Genomic DNA, 17,973 nt, shown 5'->3' with positions numbered 1-17,973 from the left:
CAATGTCCAAAGGGAGTGGGCTTGTTCTGTGTGGCTCCTGGGCAGAACTAGAGAGGCAGTTCAAGTGAATTTAGGACAATTTTCTAATAGGATGTCCAAGCATAAATGAGGCTGCTGGAGAGGGAGCTCCTTGTCCCAGGCAAGCTTCCTGCACTCTCTGGGTGGCTGCTGGTGTCAGAGAGGGAAGGGATGTCAGAGTCTTTTCTGGAACCCTTTTGCAGAGCAGGCTCCCATGAGGCCCTGCCCCTGCTCCCACTGGGCTCTTCCCTCCTGGGGCCACATTGCCCCTCCTGCAGCCAGGAGGCCATGGCCCTGCTAACTCAGCCGGAAACTTCTCTGCCTTCACATGCGCTCTGATGGCTCCTCGGTTGTCGCCCCTGAAATGACCCCAAGCAGAGCCCATAGCTTTCCTGTCACTTGTGCTGACGAATTCCATTTTGGTAATCATGCCTCGCTTTCTGGAAGCTTCAGCCTCACGCCCAGCTCGAAGCATCTGCCCTGGGCTCAGCTCAGGCCTAACGCACCCCTGCCTTCCATCCCCCCTCCCCTCCTACTGCTGCCTCCACCGGGACTGGAGGAACATGACCGGGGCCTATCTCACTGGTGCTGACCCAGCTTGGCCACTGAGGCCCTCCTCCGTGTGGCTGGGGCGTAGAGAAAGGCAGACTTTCTGCCCTGCGTGTTCCATGATGGGGCAACACGGCCCTCGGTTCCAGCCTCCGGAGGCCCACCTCATGACAGCTAACTGCACTGGAAGTGTTTTCACGATGGCTTAGGCCCACTTCCCTGTCGTGGGGTCCCCTAGCCCGTGGGACGCTCACACCTCCTTGAGCCACCAAATGGAGTGAGCTGGCTGGTCCCACCTCCCCCTTTCTCCACCTACATCTCAAGCTGTTCCAGGCTCAGCTTTCCACCTCCACAACTCCCCGGGGGCAGTCAGCACCAGAAGCTGTGCCCACCTGTGCTCCCAAGGTGAGGCACCACCCCCCAGGCCGCAGCTCTGGTGTCTGGACATAGCAGGTTTCCCTCAAGGAGCAAGGGACTTGTCTCTCTTCTTGCAAACCCTGCTACTCTCTCCACATTCTCTCTCCAAGTTCACTCTCTCCAGGTCCTGGATTCGGCCTGGAGATAGGGTCGTCCATTCCTCCTCAAGAGATTCTGCACTAGTCCCCAGTGAGGAGGGAGAGGGTGAAATGGACAAGGACCTACTCTAGTTTCTGACAGAAAGAAGGAAATCCAGAGGTTTCTCATCTTCCCATCCCTGTGAGGCCTGTCCTGGACCTTAATTCCCTCATCAGCAAGCATTTCCTCAATGCCCAGCCTGTGCCAGGCTCTCTGCTGGGCATGGAATCAAGAGAGATTGAAAATCAACCACAACACGATCCCTGCCCTTGGGTTTCCACCCTCAAGGGAGACTCCTAAGGTGTGACATTAAAAAATCCGTGTGGAGTTTCCAACCAACCCCAGGCACACGTGTCCTGTAAGAGTTGCGTCTAATAGAAGCTCTCCACCCCATTTGGGTTCTGGAGAATTTTAGCAACGAAACTAAAGAAAGCAGGTGGAAGTCACAGCACTACGTTGACTTCTGGGAGAACTGAAGTTGGAGGTTGTACTTTGACTCTCTGTTCCGTTCATACACGTCCAGGACCACCATGTCTTCTTGGAGAACTGACCTCCTTATCATTATGGAATGCCCTTCTTTATCTCCTAGAATATTCCTTGCTCTGAAATCAGTGCTGTCTGAAAATAAAATAGTTACCCCCACTTTCTTTTGATTAGCATGGTATATCTTGTTCCATTCATTCACTTTTAATCTACAGATGTCTTTATCCTTAAAGTGGGTTTCTTCTAAATAAAATATAGTTGAGTCTTCTTTGATCCATTCTGACCATCTCTGTCTTTTAATGGGGGCATTTAGACGATTAACATCTAAAGTAATTAGATACAGTTGGATTTGTATCTACCATATTTGTTACTGGTTTCTGTTTCTTCCTCTTGTCCTTTGTTCCTTTTTTTGGTCTCACACTATCTTTCTGCCTTTTTGTGGTTTTCCTTGATCATTGCTGTTCCTCATTTCATTTATTCGTAAACATACACATATATACCATATATATATATGATGTATATATATCATATATATAAATTCAGATATACTGTTATTATTATTTTCAATAAACTGTTATCTTATAGATCAGTGAACAATAAGAAAATACAAGTTTTTACTTTACCTTCACTTATGCCTCTTCGGATGCTTTTCCTTTCTCTAGGCAGAGCTGAGTTTCGGAACTCTATCATTTTTCCTCTCTCAAATGAGCTTCTTTTAACCTTTTTTGCAAGGCAGATTTACTGGCAACAAATTCCCTCAGTTTCAGTTTGCCTGAAAAAGCTGCTATTTCTCCTCATTTTTGAAGGATCATTTCACAGGGTATAAGGTTGATGGGTTTTTTGTCTCAACACTTTAAATATTTCGCTCCACTGTCTTCTTGTTGGCATGCTTCCTGAGAAGTCCAATGCAATTTTTTCATGTTTGCCCCTGGTTAGAGAAGGTGGGGTTTTTCTCCCCCTGACTACTTTCAGGACTTTTTTCTCTATCTTTGATTTCCCACAGTTTGAGAATGATATGTCTAGCTGTAGGGGTTTTGTGGCATTTATCCTTTTTGGTGTTCTCTGCACTTCCTGGATTTGTGATTTGGGGTCTGACATAAATTTGGGGGAATTCTTAGTCATTATTGTTTCAGGCATTTCTTCTATTCCTTTCCCTCTTTCTTCTCTTTCTGGTGTTCCCATTACATCTGCATTGCATTGTATGGAGTTGTCCCCCAGTTCTTGCATACTCTGTTCTGCATTTCCCCCCACCTAGCCTTTTTTTTTTTTTTAATCTTTGCTTTTCAGTTTGGGAGGTTTCTGCTGGGATATCTCAAGCTCAGAGCTTGTCTCCTCAGCCGTGTCCAGTCTACTAATAAGCCCATCAAAGACATTCTTAACTTCTGTTACAGTGTTTCTGATCTCTTGCATTTCTTTTTTTGTGTTTTCTTGGGTTTTCCATCTCTCTGCTTACCGTGTCCACCTGTTTTTGCATGCATTCTACTTTATCCATTAGAGCTCTTAGCATATTAATCATAGTTGTTTTAAATTCTTGAATGGATAATGCCAACATCCCTGCTGTATCTGAGTCTGGTTTCAGTGTTTGCTCTGTCTCTTTAACCTGTGTTTTTGCCTTTTAGTATGCCTTGTAACTTTTTTCTTGAGAGCCAGACATGATGCACTGGGTAAAATTAACTGCTGTAAATAACCTTTAGTAATGTGCTGATCAGGTGTGGGTGGAGGGGAAGCATCCTATAGTCCTATGATTGGGTCTATTTTTTAGTGAGTCTGTGCCCCTAAACTGTGAATTTTACACATGTTTCTCAGTTCCTGCCCCTCCTCCATAGGGGAGACTGTATGGCCAGAGTGGAGATGTGTATTTTCCTTCTCCCATGTGGAAGACTAGAGGGGGTTGATGTTGGGTATTTCCCTTCCTCTGGGTCAGTTAGGCACTGACAAAACCTCAACAGATCAGGCTCTGGTTAAATAGCTTCTCCTGAGGACAGACCTTGTTAAGGAGAACAGAATGTTCTGACATATTTCAAAATATTTCAAAACCCCTCTTTGGGGCACCTAGGTGACTCAGTGGGTTAAGCCTCTGCCTTCAGCTCAGGTCATGGTCTCAGGGATTGAGCACTGCATCAGGCTCTCTGCTCTATGGGGAACCCCTCTCTCTCTGCCTTCCTCTCTGCCTACTTATGATCTCTCTCTCTCTCTCTGTGTCAAATAAAGTCTTTTAAAAGCAAAACAAAACAAATAAATAAAAAAACCCTCTTCATGTTCTCTGCCTCCTCCTGCATGAGGGGATTTTTCTCTGATCTTTATTTGGGGAATCTAGTAGCGATCCTGGGGATAAAAGTCAAAAAGATATGGGGTGCCCTTGGAGGGCCCTTTGGAGTTTCTAACTCTCAGATGTGTCTACACTGAGCCTCCAGGAACTCATCAATCACAGTTCAGGCTTCCCTCCCCAAGCACTGGCTCCCACAGAAGATGCTGCTCAAGGGTTTCTGCTCCTGTAAGTTACAATCTCTAATTTGGGGGGTTGCACTGTGACCTCACTTTTCTTAGGGTTCTAGGAAGAGTGGTTTGTTCAGCTTTGTACCTGTTAGGATGGATTGACGACTTTCAAGCTTTGTACTTGCCAGACCGGAAGCCAGAAGCCTATTCTAAGCATTTTATAGGCATTTGTGGATTAACTCCTTCCAGCAGTCTTTTGAGGAAAAGACTAATATTGCTCTCATTTTATAGATGAGACAACTGAGACTCAGACAGTTAATTAGGTCACAGGCGAGTTAGGCAGGCTGACCCCTGTGCCTAACCCCAGTGTTATGCAATGCTACCTATGTGAACTCTCAGAAGGTATCCAGCGATAAATTCTATCACAGATTTACAAAAACACAGAGGTAGATGATGTAGAAACTCAAGGAAGTGCATTTCTGCCATGGCTCTCAGCCCTGGAGGGGCATTCTTGTATGCCTCCTCCCAGCCTACTTTCCTGGAACTGCTTAGTTACTGGCTCTGGCATTCCCATAGTGAGGAGGAGCCATCTACAGGGGACCTGAGAGTCCCTTTTCTTAGAAGCAGCCTCTTCATCTGCCCTGCTTCTGGCTCTCAGCCACTCCTCCCCCCGATCCTATGTGCCTCAGAAGTCAGCCTTAGACCAATAGATTCAACCAGCATCCCTTGGAGTGTGCCCCATAGGAGGCGTTCCCCCATTATGGTGTTTCCCTCCCAGCAACCTTCAAAAAGGGGACACTATTTACCCACCCTTGTACCAGCAGAGGCCAGAGCAAGGTCTCTCCGTTCTTTGCTCTCATCATAGCCTTCACATGCCTTTAGGATCACCTGCAATATTTTATTGCAATCATTTGTCTGTCAGTGGTTGCCAATCTACAGGGTGGAAACCCAGGCACATGTACATAAAGATGATTTATTGATATCGCAATAGAATATATGATACATTCAATGACATTACCTGATAAATTCCATGTGTTTGAATTATTGCACAGCATAATTTGTTGTGCTGTGCAAAACTGCGACAAAATTGGAGTGTTAATGCAGCGATCCCATTAATCCTGCATGCTGACTTGGATGATCTATGTCTCTGATTTTCACCAAATAAACCCATACTTTTAGCATGCTTCAGAAGATGTAATCAAGGGGGTTCGATTTGGAACAAAATAAGATAATATTACTTATGGCTTCTGAGTTTATGGTCACTGTGTAGTAAATTAGCTTTCTCTCTTGTAAAATGAAAAATTTCAAACGTATACAGACACATTTATTAAAATATTTTTATACAAATATAGTCACAGTATAAAGATTGCTTAAATGCAAAAGCACAGAACAATGAAAACACAGTTCCCTTTTCCTACTCTTCTTCCACCTATTCCTCCAGAAGTCAAGTGAGTTTTGAGATGGGAGTGCACCCTCCCCAGGTTTTCTGAGCCCTTGAGGGATGAGAGTGAGGTGCCTCCTACTGTTACACTGTGGAATTGCAGGCTTTTGTAAAAGCATCTGATGGCCAGTGCAGACTGAAGGCCTGGCCTTAAACTTAAACTTGAAATACCTGTGGGGACTGAGGATATCACTCTACAGAGAGACTTTGATATTTTTGTGTATGACATTGGCAATCTGACTCACTTGATACTGGAAGATATGACCTCTTAGGGTCACCAAGCCATTAAAAATACCATGGCCAAGATCTCACTGAATCACAGATGATTAACAAGCCCCTACTGTGACCAGGTTCTAGGGATTCAGCACAGATGATCTGTGCTTTCTGGAAGTTTGTCATCATGGGGAGGCAGAGGTACAGGGGTGGATGTGGGGAGATAGGTAATAGAAGGAGTAACCAGATAAACACCAAGTATAATGGATGAATAAAATCCAGGATGTGGGTATGTGTTGGGGAGGGGGTCGGTAAGGGAGGCCCTCTGACAGGTGATATTTGGATAGAAACATGGCGTGGACTCTGAGGGAGAGTCGGGTGAAGATCTAAAGGAGTGAGTTCCAGAACAGTGGGGCAAAGCCCCGAGGAGGGAGTGTCCCTGGAGCACAGAGAAAACAATGTTCCTGCAGCGAGCAGTGGAGGCTGGGAGGAATCAGGGCAGAGACAGAGCAGTGGGAGAAGGGAGGAGAGATGCCCTGTAAGGATTTTATTCCTACACTGTTCTACACTGAATGAGGAGCTCAGGATGGTTTTTAAAGAAACCCTCTGGTTGTTGCAGGTCGTCCCGTGAGGAGACAACTGTAACTGTCCAGAGCAGAGTGCCAGCAGCTTAGAGCAGGGCAGCAGCCATGATAGGTGAGAAGTAGTGCAGAAGGCAGAACCCACCAGGTGTCCCTAGGGACTGGATGTGGGCTATGAAGAAAGGAGGCATGAACAACATCTTCTGGTAGCCCGAGCCATCCGATGACTCCAGCCCTCCTGGAGCACAACTGTTTTGCTCTTCCCCCTCCATGGGAACCCTGGGAAACTGTGAAGTGGGAGGCTCCTTACCTCCCACTCCAGGATCACTCCTGCCCCCCCCCCATTAATCCCCTTTCTCCGTCCAACCCCCTAACCACTGAGCTGGGACCCCCGCCTCAGCTCAAGAAGCGTATTTTTGAGTTGAGTTCCCAGTTGCTGAGAGGTCCATGCCAGTCCTTGAAGGAGGAGCAGGTTTGGGGGCGAGAAGGTGGTGGAAAGGGCTTGAGGTCCATTGGGAGGCTGGGGCAACCAGGGAGAACTTCTCAGAGGAGCTGACCTGGAAGGCTGTCAGGACTTCCTCACGTTCAGACAGGGGGTCTGGATCCCAGCAGGGGAAGACGAGAGAAGGAAGTTGTGTCACTAAATGTGAGGATTGGGAGAGCCTGACCCTGACTGGCCAGAGTCAATTTCAGTTTGGTGGGGACAGAGCAGGGGGAGGAGCCCTGCGGCAGATGAAATTTTCCATTTTCCAAAAAGGGCCACATTCTAATTAGAATTCCATATGCTCTTCCAGACTCAATCAAAACGCAGAGTCTAATTTCCTCCCTTTCTAAGGGTTGTCCTTGGAGATAGTCTTGATGAACAGAACACAGTAGAAGTGATGCTATTTGACTTCTAATAAATCATACGAGACACAACAGCTTTCACCTGGCGCTTCCTCTCAGGACACTCACCCCTGAAACCCAGCTTCTATGCTGGGAGGCAGCCCAGGCCACACAGAGGGGCCACATGGAGGTGGGCCTGCCGAAAGGCCAGCTAAGCTTCCTGCCACCAGCCGGCGTCAACCACCAATGAACCTTCGGGAGCCTTCATCCCTAGACACTGAGTTACCTGACTCTCGTGACTTCAGGCTGAGGCCCCAGACATCACGGAGCAGAGGTGAACCATCCCCACCCTGCTCTGTCCAAAATCCTCACTCATAAGAACAATTAGTGGATGTTTTACACCACTGAGTTTGGGGTTAGTCTGTGGCACATCGGTAGTGACCGGAACACACACCCACGCATGTCAGCCCAGGGAATAACTCCTAGGGTCATTTATGCCTCCCTGTCATTTCCAGGGCCATCCATGTCTAGGTAGGCATTATAGGCAGGCATTAAGGCTAATTATAGCGTTTTATCTAAATATTATTTTATTTTCATTCCCCATGGTGCTTGACCAGTGCCTGCTGCTGGGGAGGCAAGCACCCTCTGCAACCGGGGCAGTGACAAGCCCTTGTGATTCTGTTGAAGAGCAGGGACTTCTCTTCATGACACTCTCTCATAGTCCATGAGGTGCTGCCTCCCCACGAAGGAGGAGATGTGGGGGACTGAAGGAGTGAGACTCAAGCTGTACTGGGCTTCTCTGCCTATCAGGAGCCTCCCATGTCAGCCCCACCCCAAACATGCCATCCACCTGTCGTCTCTGCATCTGCTCAGCCCATCACAACCATCTTGAACACTCACTGTGTGTCTGGCACCACGTCGCACGCCTGGAACACAGCAGTCTGTGGCTTTGTGGAGTTTACATCCTCGTGCAGAGCCTGAAGGAATAAACGAACAAATAAAATACAGTTTGTGATTAGTGTAACGAAGGAAAGACACAGTGTCGTCCTGGGGGATAACAGGCTACCTTCCCACCAGAGCCAGGGAAGCTCTCTCTGAGGATCAGTCTTGCAGCTAAGACCGGAAGGAGATAAGCATGGTAGCCCCTGTCTGCAAGCAATGAAAACTGGCTCTGGCTGGATCGAGGAGAGGAGGAAATCTCGAAAGGATTCCAGGGAACTCACAGACCCGGGTCGAGAAGAAGGAGGACCAGGCTTAGAAAGCAGAGGCAGCATCACAGACAAAATCCAGTGAGCACACAATTGGCGACCTGAGAATAAGGTAGCATGAGAATCCATTTTGGCCACCAGAACCATCACCATCGTCCCCCAGAATGGAGTCCTCATTGCCCCCATTTCTTGCCACCAGCTCCCAATTAAAAATTCCAAGTGAGAACATGTGCTTGGCTGAGCCTAAGTCATGTGACTGTGCTCTTGCCGATCAAAGTGTGGGGACTTTGGACGAGATCCCTGGATCTGTAGCAGCCATCTTGTCACCATGAAGCAACAAGCGTGAAGAAGAAAAGAAAAGCCAACAGCCAAAGATAATGTAGGTGAAAATTTCAGTTGAACTGCTACACCAGCATTGAGACTGTCTAATTCTGCACATTTGATTAAATAGACAATAAAGATCTTCTGAACTTAAGCCACTGTTGTTGAAGATTCTATTACTTGCCACAAACTCATTTTTAACGTGGTTTAGACGGAAAGAGACACATGCTCAATTCACTTGCATCCAAGAGGAGCGGTCACATGTGCTCTCATGGGTGGAAGGGACAGGGCAGTAAGGTTTCTCACATTTCTTAATTAATCAGGATCAATTAGCAGTGCCCATTAAATGAAGATTCTCACAGCTCAACCTCTAAACTCTCTGGCTCACGATTGTGAGGCATACACATTTTGTGCCATCCAGATGGACCTGATGTAGGCACTTCACTGAGCATCCTTGATGAATTCTGCCTACACAGACACCTGGCTCAGAGGAGCTTCAGGACAGGCAATGCAAGCCCACTCCTTCGTCTGGCTCCCGCTCTGAGTTCTGACTTCTTATCTGCAAAACTAAATGTGGTCATGAATATCAAGCAGCTCAAAATACACAAACACAGAAACAACAAAATAAATGATTAATAATAGATTCATCACTAAACCGATTATTTAAATTATTAAATTAGGGAACAATTGATTGTTAATATTAATTAATAATTAATTAACTAAATGAGTTATTTAAAATAATACATAATATTATTTATTGCACCAGACTGCCTGGGGAATCCCAGCTCTGCCTCTCAACTGACTATATGACTTGGCAAATTACTTATACTCTCTGTGCCTCAGTTTCTTCATTTTTACAATGAAGATGATATTGGTGTCCACCTCAGAGGGCTGAGCTAACCATGCTGAGCCCTTAGAATGGTGCCTGGAAGAGTAAGTGTTCAGGAAAGGGCAGACAAGCATTGGTCCAAGCATCGACTTAGCCTAAGCTTCCCCACCCCTATGTGAGCACTGGGGTTTGAGAGTACTAGGGAGGACACAACCATTCTGCCTGGAGGTAACCAGGAAGGTCTAATTGCGGCTGAGTTAGTGGCACCAGGGAAAGACCCAGGCCAAGGCTCAGCTCAGAGCTTGATGATTTGCCTAGAATAGAGCAGAGACCCCCCTTCTCTGGGGAATGAAGAGCTGTGCCCTGGATATTAAGGAAAGACCCAAAGGGTGATGAGAGCTGGGAATGGCCTGCTGCAATCTCAAGGATAACCAACAGAGGGAGCCCTAGACTGGAACTGGCCTCCAAAAGAGCAACTGGGAAAGGACGACCCAAGAAACCAGGTGATTTCAGTGGGGAGCAAGACAGAATCAGCACCACAGAGAGTGGGGGCATCAAAAGCACCAAGGGAGTTGTTATAGCTGCAGGCATTCATCCAGTATGGATTTTTTAAAAACACAACAGCATAAAACAAACCAGGCTGCCTTGAATAAAGGAGAAAAAAGAACAAAGGACAGAATTAAAAAAGCAAACATAAATGAAACAGAAAATGCTCAGTAAAAAGGCTAATCAAAGCAAAATACTGGTTTATTGAAAAGAATTAATAAAATTGACAAACCTTCGGCAAACTGATGAAGAAAGAGAATTATAAAACTATGTTGATGTGTTTATAGTGTATAAAAGCATCATTTTATGACAATAATGACACAAAGGATTGAGGAGGAAAGAGAGCCATCTATCCTAACGTTCCTATATGCCACTCACAGTAAGTCAGTGTTAATCCAAACAGAATTGCTTTAAGATTCTAATTGTAGCCCCAGGCAATCCTGAAGAAAATAAGTTAAAAATATAGTGAAAGAAACAACAAGGGGATGGAAATGCTAGACTAGAAAACATCTGTTCAACACAGAAGAAATCAAGAATATAGGAAGGAAGACACAGGACAGAAGACAAAAAGCAAATGGCAGCTGTGAATCCTATCTTAATGGTAATTGCATTAAAGGCTCTCAGTGTCCATCCCTATGATTCCCCGCCCACAGAAAGGCAGAGGTTGGCAGAATGGATAAAAAATAGATAAAAGAACATGACCAAACTCTATGCTGTCTACAAGAGACCACCTCAGCTTCAAAGACACAAACATGTTGAAGGTCAAAGAATACACAAATACATACCATGCAAACAACCACCAAAAAAGAGCGGGAGTGGCTATACTAATATTAGACAAAGTAGACTTTAAGATGAACATTCTTTTTTTAAGATTTTATTGATTTATTTGACAGAGACATAATGAGAAAGGGAACACAAGCAGGGGGAGTGGGAGCAGGGAGCCTGATGTGGGGCTCAGTCCCAAGACCCTGGGATCGTGACCTGAGCTAAAGGCAGACATTTGACTACTGAGACACCCAGGCATCCCTAAGACAAAAATTCTTACTAGAGACACAGTGAGACTCGATCTTGTGCTCTTGGTGCAAGATCTGTGTAGACAAAGCCCAGAAATAGACATATTTACCTTCACTCTAGATGGTTCTCTTGAGCGCTAATGTTTAAGAACACTGGTGTCTGTAGTAGCCCTACAAAGGGTTTCATTTGGCCCATACTTTGGGATCAGCCCTACCATCTTTTGGAGGGACAGTCCTCAGGCGTATTCCATACAGTTCTTCAGAAAGGGCCCAGTAGAATTAAGCCCCAGTTGCCCCTAGTAATTGCCTTAGTCCATTCAATGTCACTCTAGCATAGTACCTAGACCAGGTGACTTATAAACAGCAGAAATTCATTTCACCCAGTTCTGGAGACTGAAGTCCGAGTTCAGGGTACCAGTATGCCCAGGTTCTGTAAGTGCCTTCTTTCAGGTTGCAGATTACTGACTTTCCATTTCATCTTCATGTGGCAGGAGGGGCCAGGGAGCTCTCTGGGGTCTCTTTATTATAAGGGTGCTAATCCCATACACGAAGTCTCAGTCCCCGTGACCTAACCACCTCCCAGAAGCCCTATCTCCCAGTACCATCACATTGGTGGGTTAAGATTTCAACATATGAGTTTTGGTTGGGACACTTGTTAAAGCTAACACACACTTTTTTGACATTCCTCCCTTCCATGTCACTTGCAATTTTCTTTCACACCAGCTTCCTTGGATCACCTCCCAGATCAGCTACGTGCACCCAAGCCCATCTTAAGTTCTGCTTTTAGAGGAGACCAAACTGAGAACCCGCTCGTCACTGCCCCCAACATGCCTCCCCAGACAGGTGCCAGGGCTCCTCCCTGGGTGACCACCCTTGCCCTGAGCATCTCTAGACCCCAGGATCCTTGACTACTGTGGCCTTGCCCTCTTCACCTCCAAGGAGCCATCTGGACTCAGGAAAAAGTAACCAAAGGAAACAATCAACACAGTTGACCTCATACAACACTGAAAGTACTTCAGTACTTCACGTAAAACAAAGGCATGGGAGACAGACCAAGGTGCCTGGAAGAAGATGCTGAGGGTCAGGAGGAGCTGAGGACAGAGCCCAAGGTTCTGGCAGGGTTTGGAGGATGGGAAATGAAGCTTTCAGAGCAGATTGAGGGAAGATAAAAAGATTGGTCTTGGACATGTGTTTTTGGTGCCTGATGGGTACCCTGGTGGAGGTTCCGGTAGACACTGGTTTTTGGTTTCTAGAATTCAGGAGACAGAGATTCAAAAAACATCAAGCTATAAGTGATGCTCAGCCATGGGTATGGACGAGGCTACTGAAAGTAAATGTTTAGAGCAGAAGAATCACTGTTTTGCAGTTAAGAAGGATTTCTGAGTGGTGGGATTTCAATGGTAATGAATGAAGTGCTATTGAATAGAACTTCAATTCTGTATGAAAGAACTGCTACTTTAATTTTAGGCACCTCTCTTTTGCAGCTTTATGGGGGTTAAATTGACAAATAAAATTGTAAGATATTTAAAATGTACACCCTGATGATTTGATCTACATACACATGGTGAAATGATCCTCCTCGTCTAGTTAATTAACACATCCATCCCCTCACAGATTTATTTTATTTTTGGTGAGAACATTTGCATTCCAGTCTCTTAGCAAATTTCAATTATACAACCCAGTATTATCAGCTGTCATCACTGTGTTGTACAAGCTCGTACCCTATTCACCTGATAGCTGAAAGTCTGTACACTTTTACCAACCTCTCCCAATTTTCCCCACCTGGCCCCCAGCCCCTGGCAACTAACTCTCTACTCTCTGTCTCCATGAGTTCACTTAAAAAAAAAAATACACTTTTGATTTGTTATTTTAGAAACCTTTCTCTGTTGAGGATGAGAGAAGACACCCAAAGACAGAGTCACGGAGGCCGCCATGTTGTTGTAGCCACTGGAGGCTCCTCCTGACCTCGTCTTTCCACCTGACAGAGGGAGTCCAGCTCGTGACATGTGCCCCAGCTCAGTGGGCAGGCCGTTTCATTCTTCTGGATGTTATCTATGCCGGGCCTGCCCAGCGTCCCAAACACCGCATGCCATGGGGTTTGCTCAAGGGAGGCAAAGCGGGTTTATGTGCTGTGTCTAGTCACCTGATCTGACAGATGCCAAGTCTCCCTGGCTGTTTCAGAGGGCAGGTCCCCGAGATAGGCACCGGCCTGCTCTCCTGCCACCTATTAAACTCAGGATGAGACACCAACTCCACCAAAGGCTCGGTCCCTCAGGGGAAGAGAGGCCTCCCCCTCGTCCTGGTGGGGAGCAGAACAGAGAGATGGGGGAAAGCAGGGGTGGAGTGGGAGAGGGGTAGACACAGGGCCTCTCTTGCCACAACCAAGAGCAGTGTGATCCTCAGCCAAAGTCACTTCGCTCTGAGACCTGTTTTCCTCCTCTGCAAAACGGAAATAGTGACACATTTTCAGCCTCTTTGAGCAAAATTACATGAGGTGATAACTTTTTTTTTAATTTTTAATTTTTATTTTTTTATTTATTTTTTTTTTTTGGCCAACTGTTAGGTGCTGAACACGCAGACAAGGGACTATTGTTATTACTCTGACTGCTGTCACCAGGAATCTCCTGCCCCCAAGCACAGGGATTCGTGAGTTCTCAGAGAGGATGGCTCTGGGGGTCACCTAGCCCCAAATCCCAAACTTGGATCAGCTGTGAACTATATTCACAACTTGCGCGTTTTCCTGACAAGTACTGCTTCTGCCAACCAACAATCCAAAGAGAACCTCCCAGAAGAAAGGTGGTAAGATGAAGGTAAGCTGATGAGAGAACCCAGGACTAGGAGGTGCAACACAACAGCAGGGCATCGAACACCCACCACCCTACAGAAGAAGGCGACCTACAGCCAAGCCCAACGTAACAACCAAAGGTGACCCAGGTAGGCTCACTCCTTCCCTGGATCGAACAGGAGTCACTCTGGCACCACCAAGCAGACCCCAGCACTGGCATGGGACACCCGTCCAAACCCCGCAGTCAGCCAGGGCTTCCCTCCCCACCCAGAGATGCCAGGTGCTGGGCGGCATTGACAAAGGAGATCCCGCCACAACAAACACGAAGAAATCTCCAAGCCCACAGGGTTTCGTTGGAGGATTCTACCAAACATGAGAGAAGAATTAACACAAAGTTTCTGCAGTCTCTTACAGAAAATAGAAAAAAAAGAACACTTCTCATTTTTGGAAGGGGGGGGTCCTGCCTATATTTGGTTTGGTATCAGGTAACATTGACTTCCAAGTTGTATGTCTCAATATTTTATTCTTCTTTATTGCTGAGTAGAATTCCATGGTGTGGCTGTTCCACCGTTTATAAACAATTCACCCATGGTTTGGGTGAAAGGGCTGGTTGTTTTCAGCTTTGGAATTGTACAAATAAAGCTGCTATGGATGTTGGTGTCCAAATTTTGCATGAACGTAAGTTTTTCCTTTCTCTGGATAAAGCCAAAGAAGGTAGTTGCTGTGTTGTCTCGGAATCACGTGTCTTGTTTTATAAGAAGTTACCAAACTGTTTCCAGAGGGGCTGTACCATTTTACATTCCCATCAGGAGCAGATGAGTCATGCCAGTTCTCCACAAATCCTCACCAGCATTTTCAACAAACCATGGATACACACAACTTAGACGAACTTCATGGGGATTATGCCCCCTGCAGGAGAGGAAAAGCCAGCCCCAGGAGGTTACATACTAGGATCCTATTTACATAACATTCTTCAAGCCTCAAGATGATAGAAATGGAGAACAGGTTACTGGTTTCCTGTGATTAGAGATGGGGAGGGGGTGTGCGGGAGGGAGAGAGATGTGATTATAAAAGTGGAACAGGAGAAGTCCTTAGAGTGATGGAACTGCTCTGTATCTTGGCCGCGGGGTTGGAGGCACAAACCGATATGGGTGATAAAAATCTGCACAAAACTAAACACACGCGCATCGATATGAGCAATATGGGGAGATCTAAATAAAGCCCATGGACTGTATTCACGTCAGCATCTTGACTATAATTTGGTACAATGGTTTGGTAAGATGTTACCGCTAGGAGAAACCGGATAAATGGTACCTAGGATCTCTGTGTGTTGTCTTACAACTGTATGTCGTTCTGCCATTATCTCAAAATTAAAAGTTTCACTGAATAGAGACATCTGGGCTGACTTGTCCCAGGGTCACTACACCATCTGCCAAAAAGCAGCACTGATCCTCTTCTCAGATCTAGGGGTACACTCAGCAGTGTTCAATCCACTGACAAGAGGACCAACCTGGGGAAGAGGTCTCTTGGGGACCAATGTGGGGAAGGAGTTAGATGTAGGCATTGAGCTGGTCGATCAGGGCACTCAGCAGTCCCAGAGCATGGGCAAGATTAAAGATGGCGTCACAAGCTCCCCGTGGCCATGACCTCTTGGCTTCCCAGAATTCTCTCCATGGGGGAGGTGGGGGAGGGAACACTGTGCATGATCCAGGTCTAGGGACAAATCAAATCCAATAACTCTACAAGGTTTGTATGAAAAGTATCGGCTACCCACTTCTTTTCCCCTAATCGCCCTAATTGCCCTCCAGTGGCAACTTCTTTCCCCTTTTTTTTTTTTAACATTTTATCTATTTATTTGACAGAGATCACAAGTAGGCAGAGAGGCAGGCAGAGAGAGAGGGAGAAGCAGGCTCCCTGCTGAGCAGAGAGCCCGATGTGGGGCTCGATCCGAGAACCCTGGGTTCATGACCTGGGCCGAAGGCAGAGGTTTAACACACTGAGCCACCCAGGTGCCCCAACTTCTTTCCCTTTTTATGATAAGTAGAATTCTAAGATGGCCACTGTGATTTTTTTTTCTTTTTATTAAAGTGTAATTGGCATACCGCATTTTATTAGTTTCAGGTATACAGTGTAATAATTTTTATATTTGTATATATTGTGAAATGATCACCACAAGTCATTAACATCTGTCACCATACATAGTTACAAAATTTTGTTCTTGTGAGAACTTTGAAGTTACTCTCTTACCAAGTTTCCAATGTGTAAAACAATATTATTAACTGTAGTCACCATGCTGTATATTATATTCCCAGGACTTATTTCTCTTATAACTGGAAATTTGTAACTTTTGACCCCCCTTTATCCATTTCACCAGCCTCCCCCCACACACACCTCTGGTACCCACCAATGTGTTCTCTGTATCGATGAGCTCAGTTGACTTTGTGTGGTGGCTAATTTTATGTCAACTTGACTGGGCCACACAGTGCTCAGATATTTGGTCAAATATTATTCTAAGTGTTTCTGTGAATCTTTTTGGATGAGATTAACATTTAAATTGATAGACTGAGTAAAGCAGATTCTTTTCCCTCAGGTGGATGGGCCTCATTCATTCAATCAGTGACTGCCTTCAAGCTGGGACACTGGGATTTTTTTCTGCTTTTAGACTCAGACTGAAACACTGGCTCTTCTCTGGTCTCTAGCCACTGACTTTCAGATTGGAACATCATTGGCTTTCCTGGTTCTTGAGGGTTTGAATTTGAACTAGAAATACACCATCAGCTCTCCTGGATCTCCGGCTTTCCAACTCACCCTGCTGATCTGTGGGATTCATCAGCCTTCAAAACTGCATGAGCCAATTCCTTATAATAAATATTTTTATATGTATTTTATTGGCTCTTTGGAGAACCCTCACTATTGCAACCACCAATAACCCTTACTCTTATAAAAATCCCCTCTTCTTTGAGTGTGGATAGAAACTATGAATCACTCTCCCATAATTGTGTTACATTACATAGCAAAAGGGGGGTAATGCTGAGTGGGCCTGGCCTAATCAGGTGAGTCCTTCAAAAACAAATTTTCTCTGTCTGCTTGCAGAAGAGGAAACCAGAAAGACCTGCTTTGGCCGTCCTGGAAGAAAGCAAGTATCCATGCTGCAAACTGTCTGTGGGGCCACTTGGCAAGTGGGTGGGAGCTGAGAGCTGTCCCCAGCTGACAACAAGACAACAAAGACCATGCATGGTCCTACATCTGTTGGCAACCTGAATGAGTTTGGAAGGGAAGCCCAGGCCTCCAATGAGAGAGCAGCCCCAGCCAACAACTTCATTTCAGCCACATGCAGCCCTCAACAGAGAATCCTATTAAATTAAGCCTAGACGTACAGAAACTGGGAAATTAAGAGTTGTCTGGTTTTTTTGTTTTTGTTTTTGTTTTTGTTTTTCGTTTTGGTGAGTTTTTTTCAAAAACAGTTTTAGGGGAGCCTGCGGGGCTCAGTCAGTTAAGCGGCCGATTCCTCTTGGTTTTGGCTCAAATCATGATCTCGGGGTCCTAGGTTTGAGCCCTGTGTTGGGCTCCATGCCCAGCGGGGAGTCTGCCTTTAGATTCTCTCTCTCCCTCTGCCCCTCCCCCCACTCATGCTCTCTCTCTCTCAAATAAGTAAATAAATCTTATATCTTTAAAAAAAAGTGATATTTCACATATGCCAGGTCATAATTTCTGGAAGTTCCTCCCCCTGCTAGAGAATTGAGACTTATTATATTTGGTTACTACTCAAGTTTAAGGATCTCAGAACATTTCCAAAAGACACTAACAAGCACACCCCTTGCTCCATTCTTTAAAGGGAAGCATGCTACTCCATTTTGGGGAATAGAATTAAATGGGACAACAGAATGGAAGAGCCAAGGAAGGAAGAGGAGAAGGTTACAGCTCGACCTCATGGTAGGTTCCCTTCATCAGGTTAGTAGTGGGTTGTTACACACACTAACCCAGAATGACACCATACAATTAGATATATAGGGTTTTTTTTTAATGTGGTGAAATTCATGTGACATAAAATTAACCACTTTAAAGCGAACAATTCAATGGCATTGAGTACATTCACAATCTTGTGTAACCACCACCTCTATGTATTTCTAAAATCGTCAAACAAGAACCCCATACCCATGAAGCAATCAC

Source organism: Meles meles, chromosome 16, assembly GCF_922984935.1.
Source record: "Meles meles chromosome 16, mMelMel3.1 paternal haplotype, whole genome shotgun sequence".
NCBI classification, from domain to species: domain Eukaryota; kingdom Metazoa; phylum Chordata; class Mammalia; order Carnivora; family Mustelidae; genus Meles; species Meles meles.
Note: the sequence above shows the minus strand (reverse complement) of the source record.